The following is a 21,980-nucleotide window of genomic DNA, read 5'->3' as shown; positions in this document are numbered from 1 at the left end:
AAGATAGGAAGCATTTTTTTCAATGTATAAAAGGAAGAGAGAGGCAAAAATAGACATTGGACCACTGGACAATGTGATTGGAGAAGTAACAATAGGTAACAAAGAAATAGCAGAGGAACTGGAATAGTTACTTTACGTCAATCGTCACGGTGGAAGACACCAGTGGGATGCCAGAGCACCAGGAGAATCAGGGGGGCAGAGGTGAGTGCAGTGACCATCACTAAGGAGAAGGTTCTGGGGAAACTGAAAGGCCTGCAGGTAGATAGATCATCTGGACCGGATGAACTACACCGCAGGGTTCTAAAAGAGATACGTTGAGGAGATTGTGGAGGCATTGGTGGTGATCTTTCAGGAATCAGTGGAGGTAGGAAGGGCCCAGAGGACTGGAAAGTGGCAAATGTAACACTGCGAGTTAAGAAGGGAGCAAGGCAGAAGAAGGGAAATTATAGGCCAGTTAGCCTGACTTCAGTCATTGGTAAGATTTTAGAGTCCATTATTAAAGATGAAATCGCAGAGTACTTGGAAGTGCATGTTAAAATAGGACTGAGTCAGCACGGCTTTGTCAAAGGGAGGTCATGTCTGACAAATCTGTTATAGTTCTTTGAGGAAGTAACAAGGACGTTAGACAGGAGAACCAGTGGACGTGATTTATTTAGATTTCCAGAAGGCTTTTGACAAGGTGCCGCATAGAAGACTGTTAAATAAGTTAAGAGCCCATGGTGTTAAGGGTAAGATCCCAGCATGGATAGAGGATTGGCTGGCTGGCAGAGGACAGAGAGTGGGGATAAAGGGGTCTTTTTCAGGATGGCAGCAAGTGACTAGTAGTGTGCCTCAAGGGTCGGTGCTGGGACCACAACTTTTCACAATATACATTAATGATTTGGAAGATACTGCGAGCCTGGATAGAGTGGACGTGGAGAGAATGTTTCCACTTGTAGGAAAAACTAGAAGCAGAGGACACAATTTCAGACTAAAGGGACAATCCTTTAAAACAGAGTTGAGGAGGAATTTCTTCAGCCAGAGGTGGTGAATCTGTGAAACACTTTGCCGCAGAGGTCTGTGGAGGCCAAATCACTGAGAGTCTTTCGGACAGAGGTAGATAGGTTCTTGATTATTAAGAGGATCAGGGGTTATGGGGAGAAGGCATGAGAATGGAATGAGATAAATATCAGCCAGGATTGAATGGTGGAGCAGACTCGATGGGCCGAGTGGCCTAATTCTGCCCCTATGTCTTACGGTTATCAAGCAAGTCATCAAGCACCTATCTATTCTAATTGCATTTTCCAGCACGTGGTCCATAGGCTTGCATGCTATGGCATTTCAAATGCTTATCTAAATGCTTCTTAAACGTTGTGAGTGTTCCACCTCTACCACCCTTTAAGGTAGAGAGTTCCAGATTCCCACCACCCTCTGGGTCAAAAAGTTTTTTTTCCCGTCCAAGTCTCTTGCCCCTTACCTTAAATCTATGCTGTCTGGTTGTTGACACCTCTACTAAAGGGAAAGGTTTCTTCCCATCTACCCTATCTATGTCCCTCAATTTTGTACACCTCACTCAAGTCCGCTCGAAGGAAAACAACCTCAGCCGAACCAGACTCTCTTCATAGCCGAAACGCTCCAACCCAGACGATATCTCCTCTGCATCCTCTCAACTGCAATTACATTCTTTCTGTAGTGCGACGACCAGAACTGCACAGTACTTGAACTATGGCCTAACAAGTGCTTTATACAACCCCATCATAACCCCCCTGCTTTGGTTAGTCATCCCAAAATGCAATACCTCACACTAACTTCCATTTACCACTGTTTTGCCTCTCTGACCAGCTCGACTATATTGCCCTGTAATCTAAGGCTTTCCTCCTCACTATTTACTACATCACCAATTTTCATGTTATCTGCAAACCTATTGATCATAGCCCCTACATTCAAGTCTAGATCATTAATGTACACCACAAACAGAAAGGGACCCAGCACCATTCCATGCAAGACATTATTGGGCACAAGCTTCTAGTCACAAAACCAACCTTCAACCATCACCCTCTGCCTCCCGTTATTGAGCCACTTTTGGATTTAATTTGCCAAATTGTCCTGAATCCCATGGGCTCTTACCTTCTTGCTTTTTTTTAAAAGCAAATTCTTTTTCAATTTCTTTTTATCCTGTTAACTTGTTTCTACATCTAATAACCAAAATTTTGATTTGGTATATAAGTCATCTACATTGCAAACAATTCCTGTGCTTCATGCAAAGTCAATAATGTACATAATTCTTACTCGATAGTTGGTGATAGAGGACCTGTGAGCTTTTCTTCATGGTATCATCTGCTCAAGCTTGCCCTCCACTTTATTCATGATGCACTCTAGAAATTAAAATAAAACACTTGTGTTAAACAGTATATAGAAATTATGTAACCAAATTCTATGACACATTGAAAATCTCTACCATGAACATAGTAACATTTCAGATCCTAGGGTTTACAATTTGGAGAATATTATAAAGTCTGAAAGGAAACTTACTGAATTCTGTACAAAGAATCTAGCAAGCTAATTCGCATTCTTGTGTTAAAATTCTCCCATGGTCATCCTCTTTCCTATCGCTTCATCCCAACATCTTTTCTAAATTCCCACTGTTCTCCAATTCTGGTCTCGAATGCACCCTTGATTTCCATTGCCCCAGCAAGGTCAGTGGCCATGCTTTCAGTTGCCTAGGCTCTAAGATTTTCAATTTCCTTTTTAAACCTCTTAAGCCTTGCTACCTCTCTCTCTCTCCTCACTCAAGGCCCCACATAAACGCAAGGTGTTTGTGTATTCCTGGAGCCTTTTCACATGCTTGCCCACACGTTAGCACAGTGGTTAGCACTGTTGCTTCACAGCTCCAGGGACCCGGGTTCGATTCCCGGCTTGGGTCACTGTCTGTGCAGAGTCTGCATGTTCCTCTGTGTCTGCGAGGGTTTCCTCACACAGTCCAAAGATGCGCAGGTCAGGTGGAGTGCTCATGCCAAATTGCCCTTTGTGTCCAATAAAAAAGGTTGGGTGAGTTTCCTGGGTTACAGGGATAGAATGGAGGTGTAGGCTTGGGCAGGGTGCTCTTTCCAAGGGCCGGTGCAGACTCGATGGGCTGAATGGCATCCTTCTGCACTGTAAATTCTATAATTCATGACCCTGCAGAGATTCATCAGTCAACACAACAATACTGCTTCCTATGTCAATTGGAAAGCAAAAAAACTTATTACAATTGGATAATGCTCAACTGTCATCCACACAACCATTTTTCTTCTATTTTTAATTGTTTCATATCCGATAAAGAAATATTCAAGAAACATTACAGAAAAATCTTATCAGTTTTACTGTCCAATAACTCTCCAGGATTCCTGGGAAAATTCCTTACTAGCAAACAAGATAAAAACTTAAGGCCCAAAACCGTGGAGATTTTTACATCTGAGTGAGAAGGACGTTTCTTTTATCTCTCACGTCCATCAGGTCTACTCTCAAATTGACTTTCTTTGTGGTGGGTAGGTCTCTCCTTTCTGGGATGAGGCAATAGCTATTTCCGATCATGCTCTACACTTTGTGGACTTGGTGTTGGGGCCCATCCTAGATGATGGGGGAGCCCAGCACATCATCTCAAAAGCAAGGTTGAGGCATTTGCAACAATCTTCAGCTAGAGGTGTTGAGTGGATTATCCATCTCGGCCTCCTCCAGAGGTCCTCAACATCACAGATGGTGCAGCCAATTTGATTCGCTCATGTGATATCAAAAATGGCTGAAGGCATTGGATACTGCAAAGACTCTGGGCCTGGATAATATTCTGGCAATAGTACTGAAGACTCGTGCTCCAGAACTTAGTATGTCCCTAGCCAAGCTTTTCAAGTACAGCTATAACACTGGCATTTACCCAGCAATGTCCTTTACACAAAAAGCAGGACAAATCCAACTCAATTATTGCCCCATCAATTAAATCTCTATCATCAGTTAAGTGATGGAATGGTTCATCAACAATGTGATCAAGCGGCATTTGATTATCAATAATCGGTTCACTAATGTTCAGTTTTCGTTCCATCAGGGTCACTCAGCTCCTGACCTCATTACAGCCTTGGTTTAAACATGGAAAAAAAAGGAGTTGAACTTCGGAGGTGAGGTGAGAGTGCTGCCCTTGACAGCAAGGCCACATTTGACCCAGTGCAGCTTTAAGGAGTGTTATAGGTCCGGGTTTACAGAACCTCAAAATGTTTCATGGAGTTCAACCGACCCACAACTTTTAATAGATTGTGGTGTGGGAAGCTCACGGCGTACTCTCCAGGTGTGATACTGCAGAAATGGACAAGTGTTTTTTAAAACAAAACAATGTTTATTCTATGAACTCAAGTTAACCCTTTTAAAACAAACATTGAATATCTTAACACCCATTACTTCAAAGAAACCCCAAAAGACTACAACACTAAATAATCCTTTAAACATCCAAAAGACGGACTTCCGGGTGCGGCGATGGCCAGCTAAGTCGCACGTTTCGGCACCTCCCGTTTTAACGGACTTTTGGGCTCTTATGGGGAGCCCCAACGGCAATTTTCGAAGGCTAAACCCACTGTGAGACGACATAGAAGGGAGTCCCCCCGGATGTGAATGGATAGAAGAGATAATAGTGGCCAGATTGTGGAGGATCCTCTGGAGCAGCGGCAAAGAAGGGAAGTGAGAAGCAAGATGGCGGCGGAGGGAGGCCAGTTGGTATGGGGCCTGGAACAACAGGAGTTCCTCCGGCGATGTGTGGAGGAGCTCAAGAAGGAGGTGCTGGCGCCGATGCTGCAGGCGATTGAGGGGTTAAAGGAGGCGCAGAAGACCCAAGAGATGGAGCTCCGTGGAGTGAAGGCAAAAGCTGCCAAAAATGAGGACGAGATACAGGGCTTGGTGGCGAAGACGGAGACGCACGAGGCACTGCATAAGAGGTGTATGGAGAGACTGGAAGCCCTGGAAAATAGCACGAGGAGGAAGAACTTACAAATCGTGGGTCTTCCCGAAGGGGCAGAGGGAGCGGACGTTGGGGCGTATGTGAGCACGATGCTCCATACCTTAATGGGAGCTGAGGCCCCGACGGGACCCCTGGAAGTGGAGGGAGTGTACTGAGTCCTCGTGAGAAGAGCAAAGGCAGGAGAAATACCTCGAGCAATAGTAGTGAGGTTCCACCGCTACAAGGACAGGGAGATGGTCCTGAGATGGGCGAAAAAGACACGGAGCAGCAGGTGGGAGAACGCGGTGATCCGCGTGTATCAGGATTGGAGTGCGGAGGTGGCGAGAGGAAGGCGAGTTTCAATCGGGCCAAGGCGGTGCTCCACAAGAGAAAAGTGAAATTCGGAATGTTACAGCCGGCAAGACTGTGGGTTACACACCAGGGTAAACACCACTACTTCGAGACGGCAGAGGAGGCGTGGACATTTATTGAAGAGGAGAAGTTGGACTAGATTTGAGAAAGAGTGTTTGAAATGAAGTAGCGAGGTGGTGGCAAGGGACTGTGAATCAGATGGGGGAAAATTTCCTTTCCCCTCGAAGGGGGGGGGGGACACGAAGAAATGTGGGCGCCGGTGGGGAAGGGGAGGGGGAAGGAGAGAGGGAGCTGCGCCATCAGGGGCGGGGCCGAGAGGGAAGCGCGGGCTTTGTTCCCGCGCTATGGAAATTGTGGCGGGAAAAGAGGGCGCAGGAAGGAGGGGGCCTCACATAATGGGAGGCTAAGGATAAACGGGGGAAGCCGAGGTCAGCCGGGGTTTGCTGACTTCCGGGAGCAATATGGGGGGAGCAACTAAGCTAGAGAGGGATCTAGCGGGGGGGGGGGGGTAACTGGGTTGCTGCTGCTAAGGAGAAGGGGGAGCTGTTACGGGATGGGATGGTCAGGATGGGAGGGCACCGTCCGGGGAATAAGCGGGTGCGTGGGAACCGGGTCAGGAGCTGGTCTAAAAAAGGGGATGGCTAGTCGACGAGGGGGGGGGGGGTAAAGAGCCCCCCAACCCGGTTGATCACGTGGAACGTGAGAGGGTTGAATGGGCCGATTAAGAGGGCAAGGGTATTTGCACACCTAAAGGCAGATGTGGTCATGCTTCAGGAGACGTACCTGAAACTGGCGGATCAGGTCAGATTAAGAAAAGGATGGGTGGGACAGGTATTCCACTCGGGCTTGGATGCGAAAAATAGAGGGGTGGCAATACTGGTGGGGAAACGGGTATTGTTTGAGGCGAAGACAACAGTGGGGGTAGATACGTGATGGTGAGTGGCAGATTGCAAGGTGAGGCGGTGGTGCTGGTGAACGTATATGCCGCGAACTGGGGTAATGCGAACTTTATGAAGCGTATGTTGGGGCGCATCCCGGACCTGGAGATGGGAAAGTTGGTAATGGGGGGGAACTTCAGCACGCTGCTGGAGCCAGGGCTGGACCGGTCCAGATCTAGGACCGGGAGGAGGCCGGCAGCGGCCAAGGTGTTTAAGGGCTTTATGGAGCAGTTGGGAGGAGTGGATCCCTGGAGATTTACTAGACCAAGGAGTAAAGAGTTTTCCTTCTTCTCCCATGTCCACAAAGTGTACTCCCGGATAGACTTCTTTGTCCTGGGAAGGGCGCTGATCCCAAAGGTGGCTGGAACGGAGTATTCGGCTATAGCCATTTCAGATCATGCCCCACATTGGGTAGATCTGGAAGTAGGAGAGGAAAAGGAGCAGCGCCCACTCTGGAGATTAGATATGGGACTGTTGGCGGACGAGGGGGTATGTGTAAGGGTGAGGGGTTGTATTGAAAGGTACCTAGAGATCAATGATGACGGAGAGGTCCAGGTGGGAGTGGTCTGGGAGGCGCTGAAGGCGGTGGTTAGAGGGGAGCTGATCTCCATCAGGGCACATAAGGAGAAACAAGAGGGTAAAGAAAGGGAGAGATTGTTAGGGGAGATTTTGAGGGTGGATAGGCAATATGCGGAGGCTCCAGATGAAGGGCTATACAGGGAAAGACGGAGATTGCACACGGACTTTGACATGTTGACCACGGGTAAAGCGGAGGCACAATGGAGGAAGGCACAGGGAGTGCAGTATGAATATGGAGAGAAGGCGAGCCGGCTGCTGGCCCAACAACTTAGGAAGAGGGGGGCGGCGAGAGAGATCGGAGGGGTTAGAGACGAGGAGGGAAAGATGGAACGGGGAGCGGACAGGGTGAATGGGGTGTTTTCGGCATTTTACGAGAGGCTATATAAGGCTCAACCCCCGGAAGGGAAAGAGGGAATGATGCGTTTCCTAGACCAGCTGGAGTTCCCGAAGGTTGAGGAACAGGAGATGACTGGACTGGGAGCGCAGATTGAGGTGGAGGAGGTGGTAAAAGGAATTGGAAACATGCAGGCAGGGAAGGCCCCAGGACCGGATGGGTTCCCGGTGGAGTTCTATAGGAAATACGTGGACCTGCTGGCCCCACTTCTGACGGGAACCTTTAATGAGGCAAGGGAAAGGGGGACACTACCCCCGACGATGTCGGAGGCGACGATATCGCTGATCCTGAAAAGAGACAAAGACCCGCTGCAGTGCGGGTCATACAGGCCTATTTCCCTCTTGAACGTAGATGCCAAGCTTTTGGCCAAGGTGATGGCGACGAGGATAGAGGACTGTGTCCCTGGGGTGGTGCATGATGATCAAACGGGGTTTGTTAAAGGGAGGCAATTGAATGCTAACATACGAAGGCTGTTGGGGGCGATGATGATGCCCCCACCGGAGGGGGGGGCGGAGATAGTGGTGGCGATGGATGCAGAGAAAGCATTTGATAGAGTGGAGTGGGACTACCTGTGGGAAGTACTGAGGAGATTTGGATTTGGAGGGGGGTTCATTAGATGGGTTCAGCTCCTGTACAGGACCCCGGTGGCAAGTGTGATTACAAATAGGCAACGATCTGACCACTTCTGACTATATAGGGGTACAAGACAGGGATGTCCCCTGTCCCCGTTACTGTTTGCGTTGCCAATTGAGCCATTGGCCATAGCGCTGAGGGGCTCTAGGAAGTGGAGGGGGGTACTTAGAGGAGGAGAAGAGCATCGGATGTCATTATACGCGGATGATTTGTTGTTATATGTCGCGGACCCAGTGGAGGGGATGCCTGAGATAATGCAGACACTCAGGGAGTTTGGAGAATTTTCAGGATATAAATTGAATATGGGGAAGAGTGAACTGTTTGTGATGCACCCGGGGGAACAGTGCAGGGGAATAGACGATTTACCGTTGAGGAGGGTAAGAAGAGATTTCCAGTATTTAGGGATCCAGGTGGCCAGGAACTGGGGAACCTTGCATAAGCTTAACTTGGCACGACTGGTAGAGCAGATGGAAGAGGACTTTAGGAGGTGGGACATGGCGCCCCTGTCATTGGCGGGCAGGGTGCAGGCGGTTAAAATGGTGGTCCTTCCGAGGTTTCTTTTTGTGTTCCAGTGCCTCCCTGTACTGATTACAAAGGCCTTTTTTAAGAAGGTGGACAAGAGTATCATGAGCTTTGTGTGGGCTGGAAAGACCCCAAGAGTAAAGAGGGGGTTCCTGCAGCGCAGTAGGGACAGGGGGGGACTGGCACTGCCGAGTCTAAGTGATTATTATTGGGCCGCCAACGTGCCACTGATATGTAAGTGGATGAGGGAAGGGGAGGGAGCGGCGTGGAAAAGATTGGAGATGGCATCCTGTAGGGGAACTAGCTTAAAAGCACTGGCGACGGCGCCGTTGCCGTTCTCCCAGAAAAAATACACCACAAACCCAGTGGTGGTGGCAACTCTGAAAATCTGGGGGCAGCGGAGACGACATAAGGGAGTGACGGGTGCCTCAGTGTGGCCCCCGATAAGGAACAACCATAGGTTCGTCCCAGGAAGGATAGATGGGGGATTTAAATCTTGGCAGCGAGCAGGAATTGCGAAATTGCAGGAAAATGGGAGGAGGAGCTGGGGGAAGAGATTGAGGAGGGGCTGTGGGCAGATGCCCTAAATAGGGTAAACTCTTCGTCCTCGTGTGCCAGGCTCAGCCTGATCCAATTCAAGGTTCTACACAGGGCGCATATGACGGGAGCAAGGCTGAGTAGGTTTTTTGGAGTGGAAGATAGGTGCGGAAGATGCGCGGGAAGCCCGGCGAACCACACCCACATGTTTTGGTCATGTCGGTATTGCATGGGTTCTGGGTGGGTGTGGCAAAAGTGATCTCGAAGGTGGTGGGGGTCCGGGTCAAACCAAGCTGGGGGTTGGCTATATTTGGGGTTGCAGATGAGCCGGGAGTGCAGGAGGCGAGAGAGGCCGATGTGTTGGCCTTTGCGTCCCTAGTAGCCCGGCGAAGGATTCTACTTATGTGGAAAGAAGCTAAGCCCCCGGGTGTGGAGGCCTGGATCAACGACACGGCAGGGTTTATAAAACTGGAGCGGATAAAATATGCATTAAGAGGTTCGGCTCAGGGGTTCACCGGGCGGTGGCAACCGTTCCTCGACTATCTCGCAGAGCGATAAGGGAAAATAGGACAGGCAGCAGCAGCAGCCCAGGGGGGAGGGAGGGCTCATTTGGGTCTTCAGGGGTTCTGTGTGTGTGTTTATATATTAGTTATTTATATTTGATTTCACAAAGTTGCTATTTTAGTTATTATTTCTGTTGTTTCTTATTTTGTTATTGGCAGTTGCCGTTAGTCAGCATATTATTTATTTAAAAAATGATGAATGTATATATTATTACAAAGTTGTAAAATGGGAAATTTTTGTTTGATCGAAAAACTTTAATAAAATATATATTTTTAAAAAACATCCAAAAGACTTCAAACCTTCAAACGTAGGAGCACATAAGGTTACATTCAATATATTTATAGTCTTTGGATTGCAGAAATCAGCAGACCATCTCTGTGTTTCTTCATGCGGCTCACAGCAAAACACACAGACACTCCCAGCTGCCTTCTCAAACTGAAACTCAAAAAGCAGGGGCGTCATTCTCCGACCCCCCAGAGGGTCGGAGAATGCCCGTTGGCCGCCGTGAATCCCGTCCCCGCCGGTTGCCGAAGTCTCCGAAGGGAGAAAAGTCGGCAGGGCGTTAATGGCGCCGCTGACATCGGAGAATGGCACGGGTCTGCGCAAGGCAGCCGATTTTGACCCTGCCGATATTCTCCCTTCCGGATGGGCCGAAGTCCCGTCGACGTGATGACCGTTCACGTCGACGTAAATCAAACCTCCTTTTCATCGGCGTGAACCTGTGCTCCAGGTTCACGCCGACCAGCGTGGAGGTGAGTGACGACCTGGGGGGTTGGCCGCTGGGCAGGCGATGGCGTGGCCGCAGTCTGAATGTGTGGGGAGAGGTGTGTCTCGGGTTGTGTGTGTGTGTGCGGCGGGGGGGGGGGGTGGTTAGAGTGGGCTGGGCTCCGGGGGAGTGCCGGGAGGGGGGTCCGTGCCGGGGAGGAGGATGGGGGGTCCGTGCCGGGGAGGAGGTTGTGGTCCGTGCCGGGGAGGGGGATGGGGGGGGGGTCCGTGCCGGGGAGGGGGATGGGGGGGGGGTCCGTACCGGGGAAGAGGTTGGGGTCCGTGCTGGGGAGGAGGATGGGGGGGTCCGTGCCGGGGAGGAGGATGGGGGAATGGGGTCCGTGCCGGGGAGGGGGATGGGGGGGGTCCGTGCCGGGGAGGGGGATGGGGCGTCCGTGCCGGGGAGGGGGATGGGGGGGGGTCCGTGCCGGGGAGGAGGTTGGGGTCCGTGCCGGGGAGGGGGATGGGGGGTCCGTGCCGGGGAGGAGGTTGGGGTCCGTGCCGGGGTGGAGGATGGGGGGGGGGCCCGTGCCAGGGAGGGGGATGGGGGGGGTCCGTGCCAGGGAGGGGGATGGGGGGGGGGTCCGTGCCGGGGAGGGGGATGGGGTCCGTGCCGGGGAAGGGGATGGGTCCATGCCGGGGAGGAGGTTGGGGTCCGTGCCGGGGAGGGGGATCCGTGCCAGGGAGGGGGATGGGGGGTGGGGTCCGTGCCGGGGAGGAGGTTGGAGTCCGTGCCGGGGAGGGGGATGGGGGGGTCCGTGCCGGGGAGGGGGATAGGGGGTCCGTGCCGGGGAGGGTGATGGGTCCGTGCCGGGGAGGAGGTTGGGGTCCGTGCCAGGGAGGGGGATGGCGGGTCCGTGCCAGGGAGGGGGATGGGGGGTCCGTGCCGGGGAGGAGGATGGGGGGGGGGGTCCGTGCCGGGGAGGGGGATGGGGGGGTGGGGGTCCGTGCCAGGGAGGAGGTTGGGGTCCGTGCCGGGGAGGAGGATGGGGGGGTCCGTGCCGGGGAGGGGGATGGGGGGTCCGTGCCGGGGATGAGGTTGGGGTCCGTGCCGGGGAGGAAGATGGGGAGGTCGGTGCCGGGGAGGATGGGGGGGGTCCGTGCCGGGGAGGATGATGGGGGGGGGGGGGCCCGTGCCGGGGAGGGGGATGGGGGGGGGGGGTCCGTGCCGGGGAGGGGGATGGGGGGGTCCGTGCCGGGGAGGGGGATAGGGGGTCCGTGCCGGGGAGGGGGATGGGAGGGCAAGTGAGTTGGTCCACCTGGCCAGGTGCCAGCCTCCAACAGTTGGACCCATGCGGTCCATGCCACCTGGCTGGGGGGGAAGGAGGGGATATGGTCAATGATGACATGTCGTCGTTTCCCCCCCCCCCCCCACCCCCCCACCAGGCCGTCATGTTTTCCGATCATCCAGCGATGTTGGCCGCCGTGCGGCAGCCGCTAATGTCCATGTTGCCCTGGATGAGGAGGAGGAGCGTGCCAGAGAGGCGGCGCAGGCTGCCGCAGAGGGGCAGGCGGCAGCCGCCCAGGCTGGAGGGACACCTGACCGACAGGACGAGGAGGGGGAGGAGGACGTCGCGGCCCCACGGCAACGGAGGCACCCGAGGGCGCCCCGTGTGTACCGGCCCCGGCAGTCATACCAGGACCTCACAGACCGGGAATGCAGGAGGAGACTCCGGATGAGGTGGGAAACCGTGGCACACATCTGCCACCTGCTGGCACACCTGTCACCGCGTGGCACTGGCGGGGGACACCCTCTCCCCGTGTCCATCAAGGTTACGGTGGCCCTGAACCTTTATGCAACGGGGTCATTCCAGGCACCTAGTGGGGACCTGTCCGGCATATCGCGTGCATCGGTGCATCCGGGCAGTGACAGATGCCCTATATGCCATGGCGCACCGCGACATCCGCTTCCCTGTGGACCGGGCCAGCCAAGATACCCGGGCCGTGGGCTTCTCTGCCGTGGCCGGGTTCCCCATGGTCCAGGGCGCGATCGATGGGATGCATGTCGCCGTGCGGCCACCTGCAGATAACAGGGCCGTGTTCACCAATAGGAAGGGGACCTATTCGATGAACATACAGGTGGTCTGCGACCATCTGCGACCGCATGATGATCCTGCACGTCTGCGCCCGTTACCCAGGCAGTGTACACGACTCATGAGTGTTGTCGCGGTCATCCATCCCCGGCATGCACGAGGGACGCCATCCCCGGCTGAGGGGCTGGTTGCTGGGCGACAGGGGCTACACATTGCGATCGTGGCTGATGACGCCTGTACGGAGGCCACGCAATGAGGCGGAGAACCGCTACAATGATGCCCATGTAGCGACAAGGGGAGTGATAGAGAGGTGCTTTGGCGTGCTGAAGATGCGTTTCAGGTGCCTGGACCTCTCTGGGGGCGCCCTCCAGTATCGGTCAGATAGGGTCGGCCGCATCATTGTGTGCTGCGTCCTGCACAACATAGCCCAACAGAGGGGCGATGTGCCGCAGGCAGAGGAGGGCGGAGTGGAGGAGCAGCAGGAAGAGGCGCAGTCCTCCCCAGATGAGGGGGATGGGGGCAATGGTCAGGGCAGACGGGCTAGACACAGGCGGGTGGCTGCCCACCGTTACCGGCTGGCCCAGCGGGCACAGGACAGACTGATAGCCGCCCGCTTCACTGACTAGATGGGCGTGGGAATCGGGTAGTATGGCCACAGGCCGCACACCATGGCAACAGCCGACCACCCACACCCCCCACCCATCCAACCACCCAGCACCCTCACCCCCCTCCCCAACCCCACCCACCCGCATGCACACCACCCCCCCCATTGCCGATCCACCTGCGGCACAACGGCCGGGCTCACACAGTTGCGGGTGGACGCGTGTCTATTGCAGGCCATGGAGGATGATGACAACCCGCCCTGCGGTGAGCTTCTGGCTCCACATCGTTGGACTATGTCTGACCCATGACCACAGTACCACCATCCACCCGGACCATCCCTGCATGCGGCTGTGACACTGCAGCGCACGGTCCCGTCCTCTGCCCGGGGGATGTTGATGGCGGCCCAGGGGGAAGGGGGCAGACTCACTTGGGGCTGAGGGAAGACCACCCCTCACACACACACTTGCGCTCAACGTACATGACACCCCCGCACGCTTTGGACAGAGCACAAAGGCAGCTTCTGTAGGTGTAACATTGACTTTAATAACCAAACGAGTTCATGCACGTGCCCTAGCCCCTAAAACTCATCTGTGCCCTGCACCCGTGCCAACTTACTCAGTGTCTAATTGTTTGGCCTTACTGGCCCTTTGACTACGTCTACGTGGTTCCCCAGACGGTACAGCAGAACTGGACGTGGACTCCTGTGATTCCTGCCCTCTGACACTGGATCCCTTTCCTGGGCGTCCTGGCCTAGATGGGCCAGGCTGCGGCCCGGGCGACTGGGATGGCGAGCTGCCAGCCTGTCCTGCCCGTTGCCCACCCGATGCACCTGGGACGGAAGGGGGAGGGGGGGGAGAAGTCCGAGGTGTCGCGGTGTTCCCGGACCTCCCCTACAGGGGGACCCGGGACGGACCACACCACCTCCTCCTCCCTCGGGGTGCCCGATGGCCCCCAGGCCTCTACATGGGTGGGGGATGCGAACGGACTGGCCATCCGACGCCCCCCCAGCATCTGGCGCTGCCAGTCCTGGAGGCCCGTGCTGGTATCGACAGGGGTCTGCAGGTTTGCAGCCATGGAGCCCAGGGGGTTGGCAAACCCTGTCTGTGACAGTGCGACGCCGGCTCGCACATGGCCACTGGCGCCGATGCCCTCAGCGATGGCCTGCAGAGACTGGGCCATGGCCTGCTGAGACTGGGCTATGGCCTGCTGAGACTGGGCTATGGCCTGCTGAAACTGGGCCATGGCCTGCTGAGACTGGGCTATGATGTTGAGCGTCTCTGCCATCTGGCGCTGGCACTGGCTCATGGCTTCCTGTGAGAGGGCAACCATGTCCTGGGCCACAGACGCCGCCTGCACGCAAAGCCCCAGGCCTCGCAAGCCGTTCCCCATGTCTGACACCGTCGCACCCATTGCCTCCACCGCGGACGCCACCCGTGTGGTGTCGGCCTGGGTGACACGCATGACCGGCACCACTTCCAGCTCCTGGACGCAGGTGGACTCCTCCACCTGCGACTGCAGCCGCCGCAAGCCGGCCGTCACCCTCTTCGCTCGTCTCCGGGTCGGTGGTTGCATCGGATCTATATGTGGGTGTGGAAACTCCAGGAACCCGGGATCCATCTGGGCGGCAGATGTTCGCTTGGGCTGGGCTGCCCTCCGCCCGCCCGGCCCCTCTGCTGCTCCTACCTCCACCGGCTGTGTTGTGCGCACCAGTGAGTGTACCAGATGCCTCATCACTAAAGTGCCCAACCGAGGTGAGTGTTTCTGCGATGGTGGAGGGTGTTGGTGACAGCAGTGACGTTGTGTCGTGCTCTTCGTCCCACTCTGAGTCCGTGGCACTTTGGGGTGGGGGTTCGTCTCCACCCATCCACTCTGTGTCACTGTCCGGTATTTCGTCTTCCTGGGTAGTGCTGTCCCGGGTAGGGGTGTCCTGGGTAGTGCTGTCCCGGGTAGGGGTGTCCTGGGTAGTGGTGTCCTGGGTAGTGGTGTCCTGGGTAGTGGTGTCCTGGGTAGTGGTGTCCTGGGTAGTGGTGTCCTGGGTAGTGGTGTCCTGGGTAGTGGTGTCCTGGGTAGTGGTGACCTGAGTAGTGGTGACCTGAGTAGTGGTGTCCTGGCTCGGATGTGACGGGGGCCTGTGGCTGCCGCCCTCGTCGCTGGGTGGCACACGCCTGCGTCGTCGCTCCCGCACGTGACGGGGGTGTCGTCACCCTGTTGCTCCAGGTCTCTCCGTCTCCCGTGGTGTGCGAGGGGCATCCTGCGGGCGTCGCATGCCGGAGGGTCCGGGTCTCTCCGTCTCCCGTGGTGTGAGAGGAGCATCCTGCGGGCGTCGCATGCTGGAGGGTCCGGGTCTCTCCGTCTCCCGTGGCCTCCGAGAGGCATCCTGCAGGCGGTCTGCACCTGCGGGGATGGGTGCCTCGACGTTTGCTCCTGCGATACACAATGAAGCATGCATGGTTAGACACGCAGGCAGTGATCAGGTGATATGGGGGAGGGGGGATATGGGGGAGGGGGGATATGGGGGAGGGGGGATATGGGGGATGGGGGATATGGGGACGGGCTGTCGGTGGCTCACTTGCTAGTATGCCCCCGACCTCTGCATCAGCAACCTCCCGGTCGTCAGGTCCGCCAGCCAGTTCCAGGGCCCTTTCCTCGTATTCGGTCAGTGGCCTCTCATCAGCGGGGCCTCATCCAGTCCTCACATGCTCCCTATTGTTGTGTGCGCACTTCTCCTGTGGCGGGGGGGGTGGGTGGGGGTGGTGGCAGGGGTAAAAGGCAACAGTGTTAGGCAGGTATATGAATGCACGCCATCGGTTGCGCGTGCATTGCAGAGGTTAAGGTTAGGGCTGGATTCACTTGGAGATATGGGGATATGGGGGAGGGGGGATATGGGGGAGGGGGGATATGGGGAGGGGGGATATGGGGAGGGGGGATATGGGGGAGGGGGGATATGGGGGAGGGGGATATGGGGGAGGGGGGTATGGGGGAGGGGGGGATATGGGGGTGGGGGGATATGGGGGAGGGGGGGATATGGGGAGGGGGATATGGGGAGGGTGGGATTATGGGGGAGGGGGGATATGGGGAGTGGGGATATGGGGGAGGGGGGATATGGGGGAGGGGGGATATGGGGGAGGGGGGATATGGGGGAGGGGGGATATGGGGAGGGGGGATATGGGGGAGGGGGAATATGGGGGAGGGGGGGATATGGGGGAGGGGTGATATGGGGGAGGGGGGATATGGGGGAGGGGGGATATGGGGGATATGGGGGAGGGGGGATATGGGGGAGGGGGGATATGGGGGAGGGGGATATGGGGAGGGGGGATATGGGGGAGGGGGGATATGGGGGAGGGGGGATATGGGGGAGGGGGGATATGGGGAGGGGGGATATGGGGAGGGGGGATATGGGGAGGGGGGATATGGGGGAGGGGGGATATGGGGTAGGCTCACCCTGCCTGCTCTGACGAGGTTGTTCACCTTCTTGTGGCACTGGGTGCCTGTCCGTGGTGTCAGGGCCGCAGCGGTGATGGCCTCTGCCACCTCCCTCCACAGACGCCGGCTGTGGCGTGGGGCAGCTCTGTGGCCGTGCCCGGGATACAGGGCGTCCCTCCTCTGCGTCCAGGAGTGCCTCCACATCCCGTGACTGGAACCTCGTGGCTGAGCGGCGGCCAGCCATCCAGTCGGGTGTTCCGGTCGGGTGTTCCGGTCGGGTGGGGGGGGAGCAGCGCGGCCTTATGAGCCATCACGCCGTGCGGCGTGTATGACGCTGCACGGCGTGAACCACGTGCGCAAGCGCGGATCCCGTCATGTCGCTGCTAGCCCATTTCGGGCCGGAGACTTTTGAACCATTTTTCCGGCGTGACGCAAGTCAGATTTGCGCCGTTTTTTGCGCCGATCGGCGGACTTTGCGCCGATAACGGAGAGTTTTGCCCCAGAAGTGAGCTCAGCTCCCCCCACCCTCTGACATCACTTCAGTAATATGATCAGCTCCATTTCGTAAAGGTACATTGCTTTAACATCCATTTCTTAAATGTACTCTCACATGACAGGAGCTCGAGCAAAACTGAGTCAATGTTAATCAGGGTGGGGGAAACTCTCCGCTAGTTGGAATCATACTCCAAGACATCACTGCAGGAGTTCCTCAGGGTAGGGTCTTAGGCTCAACCATCTTCAACTGCTCACAATGGTCTTCCCTCTATTATAGGGTCAGAAGTGGGGATATTCGCTGATGACTGCACAATGCTCAGCACCATTTGCAACTCCTCAGATATTGAAGCAGCCCATGTCCAAATGCAGCAGGATTTGGACAGTATGCAGTTTTGGGCTGACAAGTGGCACGTAACAATCGCACCATACAAGTGCCAGGAAATGACCATTTCCAACAAGAGAATCTAGCCATTGCACTTGACATTCAATAGCATTACCATCGCTGAATCCCCCACTATCAGTATCCTGGGGGATACCATTAACTAGAAACTGAATTGGACTAGCCATATAAATACTGTGGATACAAGAGCAGGTCACAGGCTAGCAATCCTGCAGCAAGTATCTCACCTCCTGACACCCCAATGTCTGTCCACTATCTACAATGGTGATGGTATACACTCCCCTTGCCTGGATGAGTGCAGCTCCAACACTCGAAAAGCTTGACATGATCCAGGACAAAGCAACTTATTTCATTGGCAACCCATTCAACCAACATTCGCATCCTCTACCGCCGAATAGCGACAGCCATGTGTACCATCTACAAGACGCACTGCAGAAACTCACCAAGTTTCCTGAGACAGCACCTTCCAAACCCACAGCCACTACCATCTAGATGGTAGATGGTAGAGAGCAGCAGGTGCATGGGAATAGCATCATCTGGAAATTCCCTCCAAGCCACTCACCATCCTGACCTGATAATATATAGCGCTGATGCTTCACTGATGCTGGGTCAAAATCCTGGAACTCCCTCCTTAACAGCAGAGTGTATTTACACCAAAGATACTGCAGCGGTTCAAGAAGATAGCTCACCACCACTTTCGCAAGACCAATTAGGGATGGGCAATAAATGGTGGCCCAGTCAGCAAAGCACACAAAAAAGTAGAATTTTCCTCTGAAAACAATTCTTGAAGTCCATTAAGGAGAGAGGAGGAAAATGAGAACCAACTAGATGGTCCATGTAGAAATCAGCATAAATGTAAATCCAAGTTAAAAATGACATTTCTTTGCTTTAATATTCTCAAATTTTATTACACCTGTAATCAAACTTGCACCAAACCAAACATTTCTCACTGACGTATTTGACACCTTCCGATGACATTTTAAAATCCGCGAATACCATCTATCTAAGAACCCAATACAGTTCCGCAGGCAAAATACACTCCAACTATTTTACATAAACCACTACTATCCTGCTCTGCTACAAATAGAATATTTGCATTCTTCTAAGAAATCCACAGAATCAGTTTTTCTCCTCATTTCCTCCTTTGCTGCCCTGGTGTACCTGTTCATTTTCACTCCATAATGGTGGGAGATCACCACAGTACTTCATTTCATAAATCAGATCCTAATTTAAGAGAGGCTGAGAATGAATAAAAGCTTCATGTGATGGCAGCAGAAACTAGGCATGGCAGTCAGCCTGCTGTTTTTCCACTAAAATCAATCACTCCGCAACTATACTCAACTGCTGCATTAATGGCCATGATGGAGTGTTTCCACTGTGAGTAAGAAATAAGAACAAAAATAAAGCCCAAAAATTTAGTCACCAAGGAGTCAACAATGAAATTCAGAAATCTCTTTAGCCAGAGAAGCTAGAATGTTGAACACGCTACCACAGAGAATAGTTGAGGAAAACAGCATAGCAGTGAGAGGCAACATCAATGAGTGTAAGCATTAATGGCCCTCCTATGTCTGGGGGTCACAAAATTGAAATCAGGAATTTGCACTAACAATGACTCCATGGATAGGATTAAATACATGTCAGCACGATGGCACAGTGGTTAGCACTGCTCCCTCACAGCACCGAGGTCCAGGGTTCAATACCGGCCTTGGGTGACTGTCTTGTGGAGCTTGCACTTTCTCCCCGTGTCTGCGTGGATTTCCTTCAGGTGCCACGGTTTCCTCCCACAGTTGAAAGATGTGCAGGTTATGTGCAAGATGGGCAGCACGGTAACATTGTGGATAGCACAAATGCTTCACAGCTCCAGGGTCCCAGGTTCGATTCCGGCTTGGGTCACTGTCTGTGCGGAGTCTGCACATCCTCCCAGTGTGTGCGTGGGTTTCCTCCGGGTGCTCCGGTTTCCTCCCACAGCCCAAAGATGTGCAGGTTAGGTGGATTGGCCATGCTAAATTGCCCATAGTGTCCAAAATTGCCCTTAGTGTTGGGTGGGGATACTGGGTTATGGGGATAGGGTGGAGGTGTTGACCTTGGGTAGGGTGCTCTTTCCAAGAGCTTGTGCAGACTCGATGGGCCGAATGGCCTCCTTCTGCACTGTAAATTCTATGACTCTATGTCTGTGTGGGTTTCCTCCGGGTGCTCCAGTTTCCTCCCACAAGTTCCGAAAGACGCGCTTGTTCGGTGAATTGGACATTCTGAATTCTCCCTCTGTGTCTCCGAACAGGCGCCAGAGTGTGGTGACGAGGAGATTTTCACAGTAACTTAATTGCAGTGTTAATGTAAGCCTATTTGTGACAATAATAAAGATTATTATTATAAGTGCAAACAAGACTTCCGGGTGCGGCGATGACCAGCTGAGTCGCACGTTTCGGCAGCTCCCGGTGAAACGGACTTTTGGGCTCTTGATAGGAGCCCCAACGGCAATTTTGACGGCTAAAAACACTGTGCGGTAAACCAGAAGGGAATCCCCCCTGGATACGGATGAAAAAAGGGGAAAGTGGCCGGATTGCAGTGGATCCTGTAGAACAGCGGCAAGGAAGGCAAGCAAAAACCAAGATGGCGTCGGAAGGTGGCAGTTTAACATGGGGCCCTGAACAACAAGAGTTCTTGAAATGCTGTGTGGAAGAGCTCAAAAAGGAAATGAAGAAAGAGCTGTTGGCCCCGATACAACAGGCGATCGAAGGGCTAAAGGAGGAACAAAAGACCCAGGAGCGGGAGCTTCGGGTCGTGAAGGCAAAGGCAGCCAAGAATGAGGACGACATACAGGGCCTGGTGGTGAAGACGGAGACGCATGAGGCACATCAGAAACGATGTGTGGAAAGGTTGGAGGCACTGGAGAACAACGCAAGGAGGAACAACCTGAGGATTCTTGGTCTTCCTGAAGGTGCGGAGGGAGCGGACGTCGGGGCATATGTGAGCACAATGCTGCACTCGTTAATGGGAGCGGAGGCACCGGCGGGTCCGTTGGAGGTGGAGGGAACATACCGAGTGATGGCGCGAGGACCGAGAGCAGGAGAAATTCCCAGAGCCATAGTGGTGAGATTCCTCCGTTTTAAGGATAGAGAAATGGTCCTTAGATGGGCAAAGAAAACTCGGAGCAGTAAATGGGAGAACGCGGTGATCCGCGTTTATCAAGACTGGAGTGCGGAAGTGGCGAGAAGGAGGGCGAGCTTTAATCGGGCCAAGGCGGTGCTTCATAAAAAGAAGATAAAATTTGGAATGCTGCAACCGGCAAGACTGTGGGTCACATATCGAGGGAGGCACCACTACTTTGAGACGGCGGATGAAGCGTGGACTTTTATTGTGGAAGAAAAACTGGAATGAGCGGGTTATTAAAAAGAACGTTTGAACAAAGTGGTGGGGCGAATGTGGGGGGGGCGAAGAGGGGGATTAAAAAGGGGGAAAGAGGAGTTTTATGTACTAATCCTGCGATGTGGTAACTTATCTCTCTTCCACAGGTGGTGATGGGGGGAGGAGGGGAGTGGAGGAGATGGGGCGTTGGCCATTGGGGGCGGGGCCAAGGGAGAAGCGCGGGCTTGGTTCCCGCGCTATGATAATCATGGCGGGAATAGAGAAGCAGGAAGGAGGGGGCGTCGCACGGTGCGAGCCGAGGTCACGGGGGGAAGCCGAGGTCGGCCAGAGTTTGCTGACTTCTGGGAGCAACATGGGGGGAGTAATTACGCTAGCGGGGGATCTAGCGGGGGGGGGGGGGGTGGGAGGGGGGAATTACTGGGTTGCTGCTGCTGGGGAGAGGGAGGAGCTGGTATGGGAGGGGATGGGCGGGGGGGCACCGCCTGGGGGAGATACAGCTGCGTGGGAACCGGGTGAGGAGCTGGAAAAAGGGGATGGCTAATCGACAAGGGGGGGGGGGGGTAGGAAGCCCCCCAACCCGGCTGATCACGTGGAACGTGAGAGGGCTGAACGGGCCGATAAAGAGGGCACGGGTACTCGCACACCTTAAGAAACTTAAGGCAGATGTGGTTATGTTACAGGAAACGCACCTGAAACTGATAGACCAGGTTAGGCTACGCAAAGGATGGGTGGGGCAGGTGTTCCATTCGGGGCTAGATGCGAAAAACAGGGGGGTGGCTATATTAGTGGGGAAGCGGGTAATGTTCGAGGCAAAGACAATAGTGGCGGATAACGGGGGCAGATACGTGATGGTGAGTGGCAAACTACAGGGGGAGACGGTGGTTTTGGTAAACGTATATGCCCCGAACTGGGATGATGCCAATTTTATGAGGCGGATGCTAGGACGCATTCCGGACCAAGAGATGGGAAAGCTGATAATGGGGGGAGATTTTAATACGGTGTTGGAACCAGGGCTGGATAGGTCGAAGTCCAGGACTAGAAGGAGGCCGGCAGCAGCCAAGGTACTTAAAGATTTTATGGAGCAGATGGGAGGTGTAGACCCGTGGAGATTTAGCAGACCTAGGAGTAAGGAGTTCTCGTTTTTCTCCGATGTCCATAAAGTCTACTCGCGAATAGACTTTTTTGTGCTGGGAAGGGCGTTGATCCCGACGGTGAGGGGAACGGAGTATACGGCTATAGCCATTTCGGATCACGCTCCACACTTGGTAGACTTGGAGATAGGGGAGGAAACAGGAGGGCGCCCACCCTGGAGAATGGACATGGGACTAATGGCAGATGAGGGGGGGTGTCTAAGGGTGAGGGGGTGCATTGAAAAGTACTTGGAACTCAATGATAATGGGGAGGTCTAGGTGGGAGTGGT

The 21,980-nt window shown here is 54.3% G+C and overlaps 1 long non-coding RNA gene across 1 annotated transcript in view; it reads right to left on the bottom strand.

The window, feature by feature from the left end:
• LOC140425363 (uncharacterized) overlaps positions 1–21,980 on the bottom strand; it is a 184,916-nt gene that overhangs the window by 89,082 nt on the left and 73,854 nt on the right. Inside the window, exon 3 of the long non-coding RNA XR_011947842.1 lies at positions 2,269–2,354. This is a non-coding gene — a long non-coding RNA (uncharacterized lncRNA). The remainder of the gene's footprint in view (positions 1–2,268; positions 2,355–21,980) is intronic.

The sequence above is a fragment of the Scyliorhinus torazame genome, chromosome 6 (genome assembly GCF_047496885.1).
Source record: "Scyliorhinus torazame isolate Kashiwa2021f chromosome 6, sScyTor2.1, whole genome shotgun sequence".
NCBI lineage: Eukaryota > Metazoa > Chordata > Chondrichthyes > Carcharhiniformes > Scyliorhinidae > Scyliorhinus > Scyliorhinus torazame.
The sequence above is the reverse complement of the archived record's forward strand: the minus strand, read 5'-3'. Positions and strand labels throughout refer to the sequence as shown.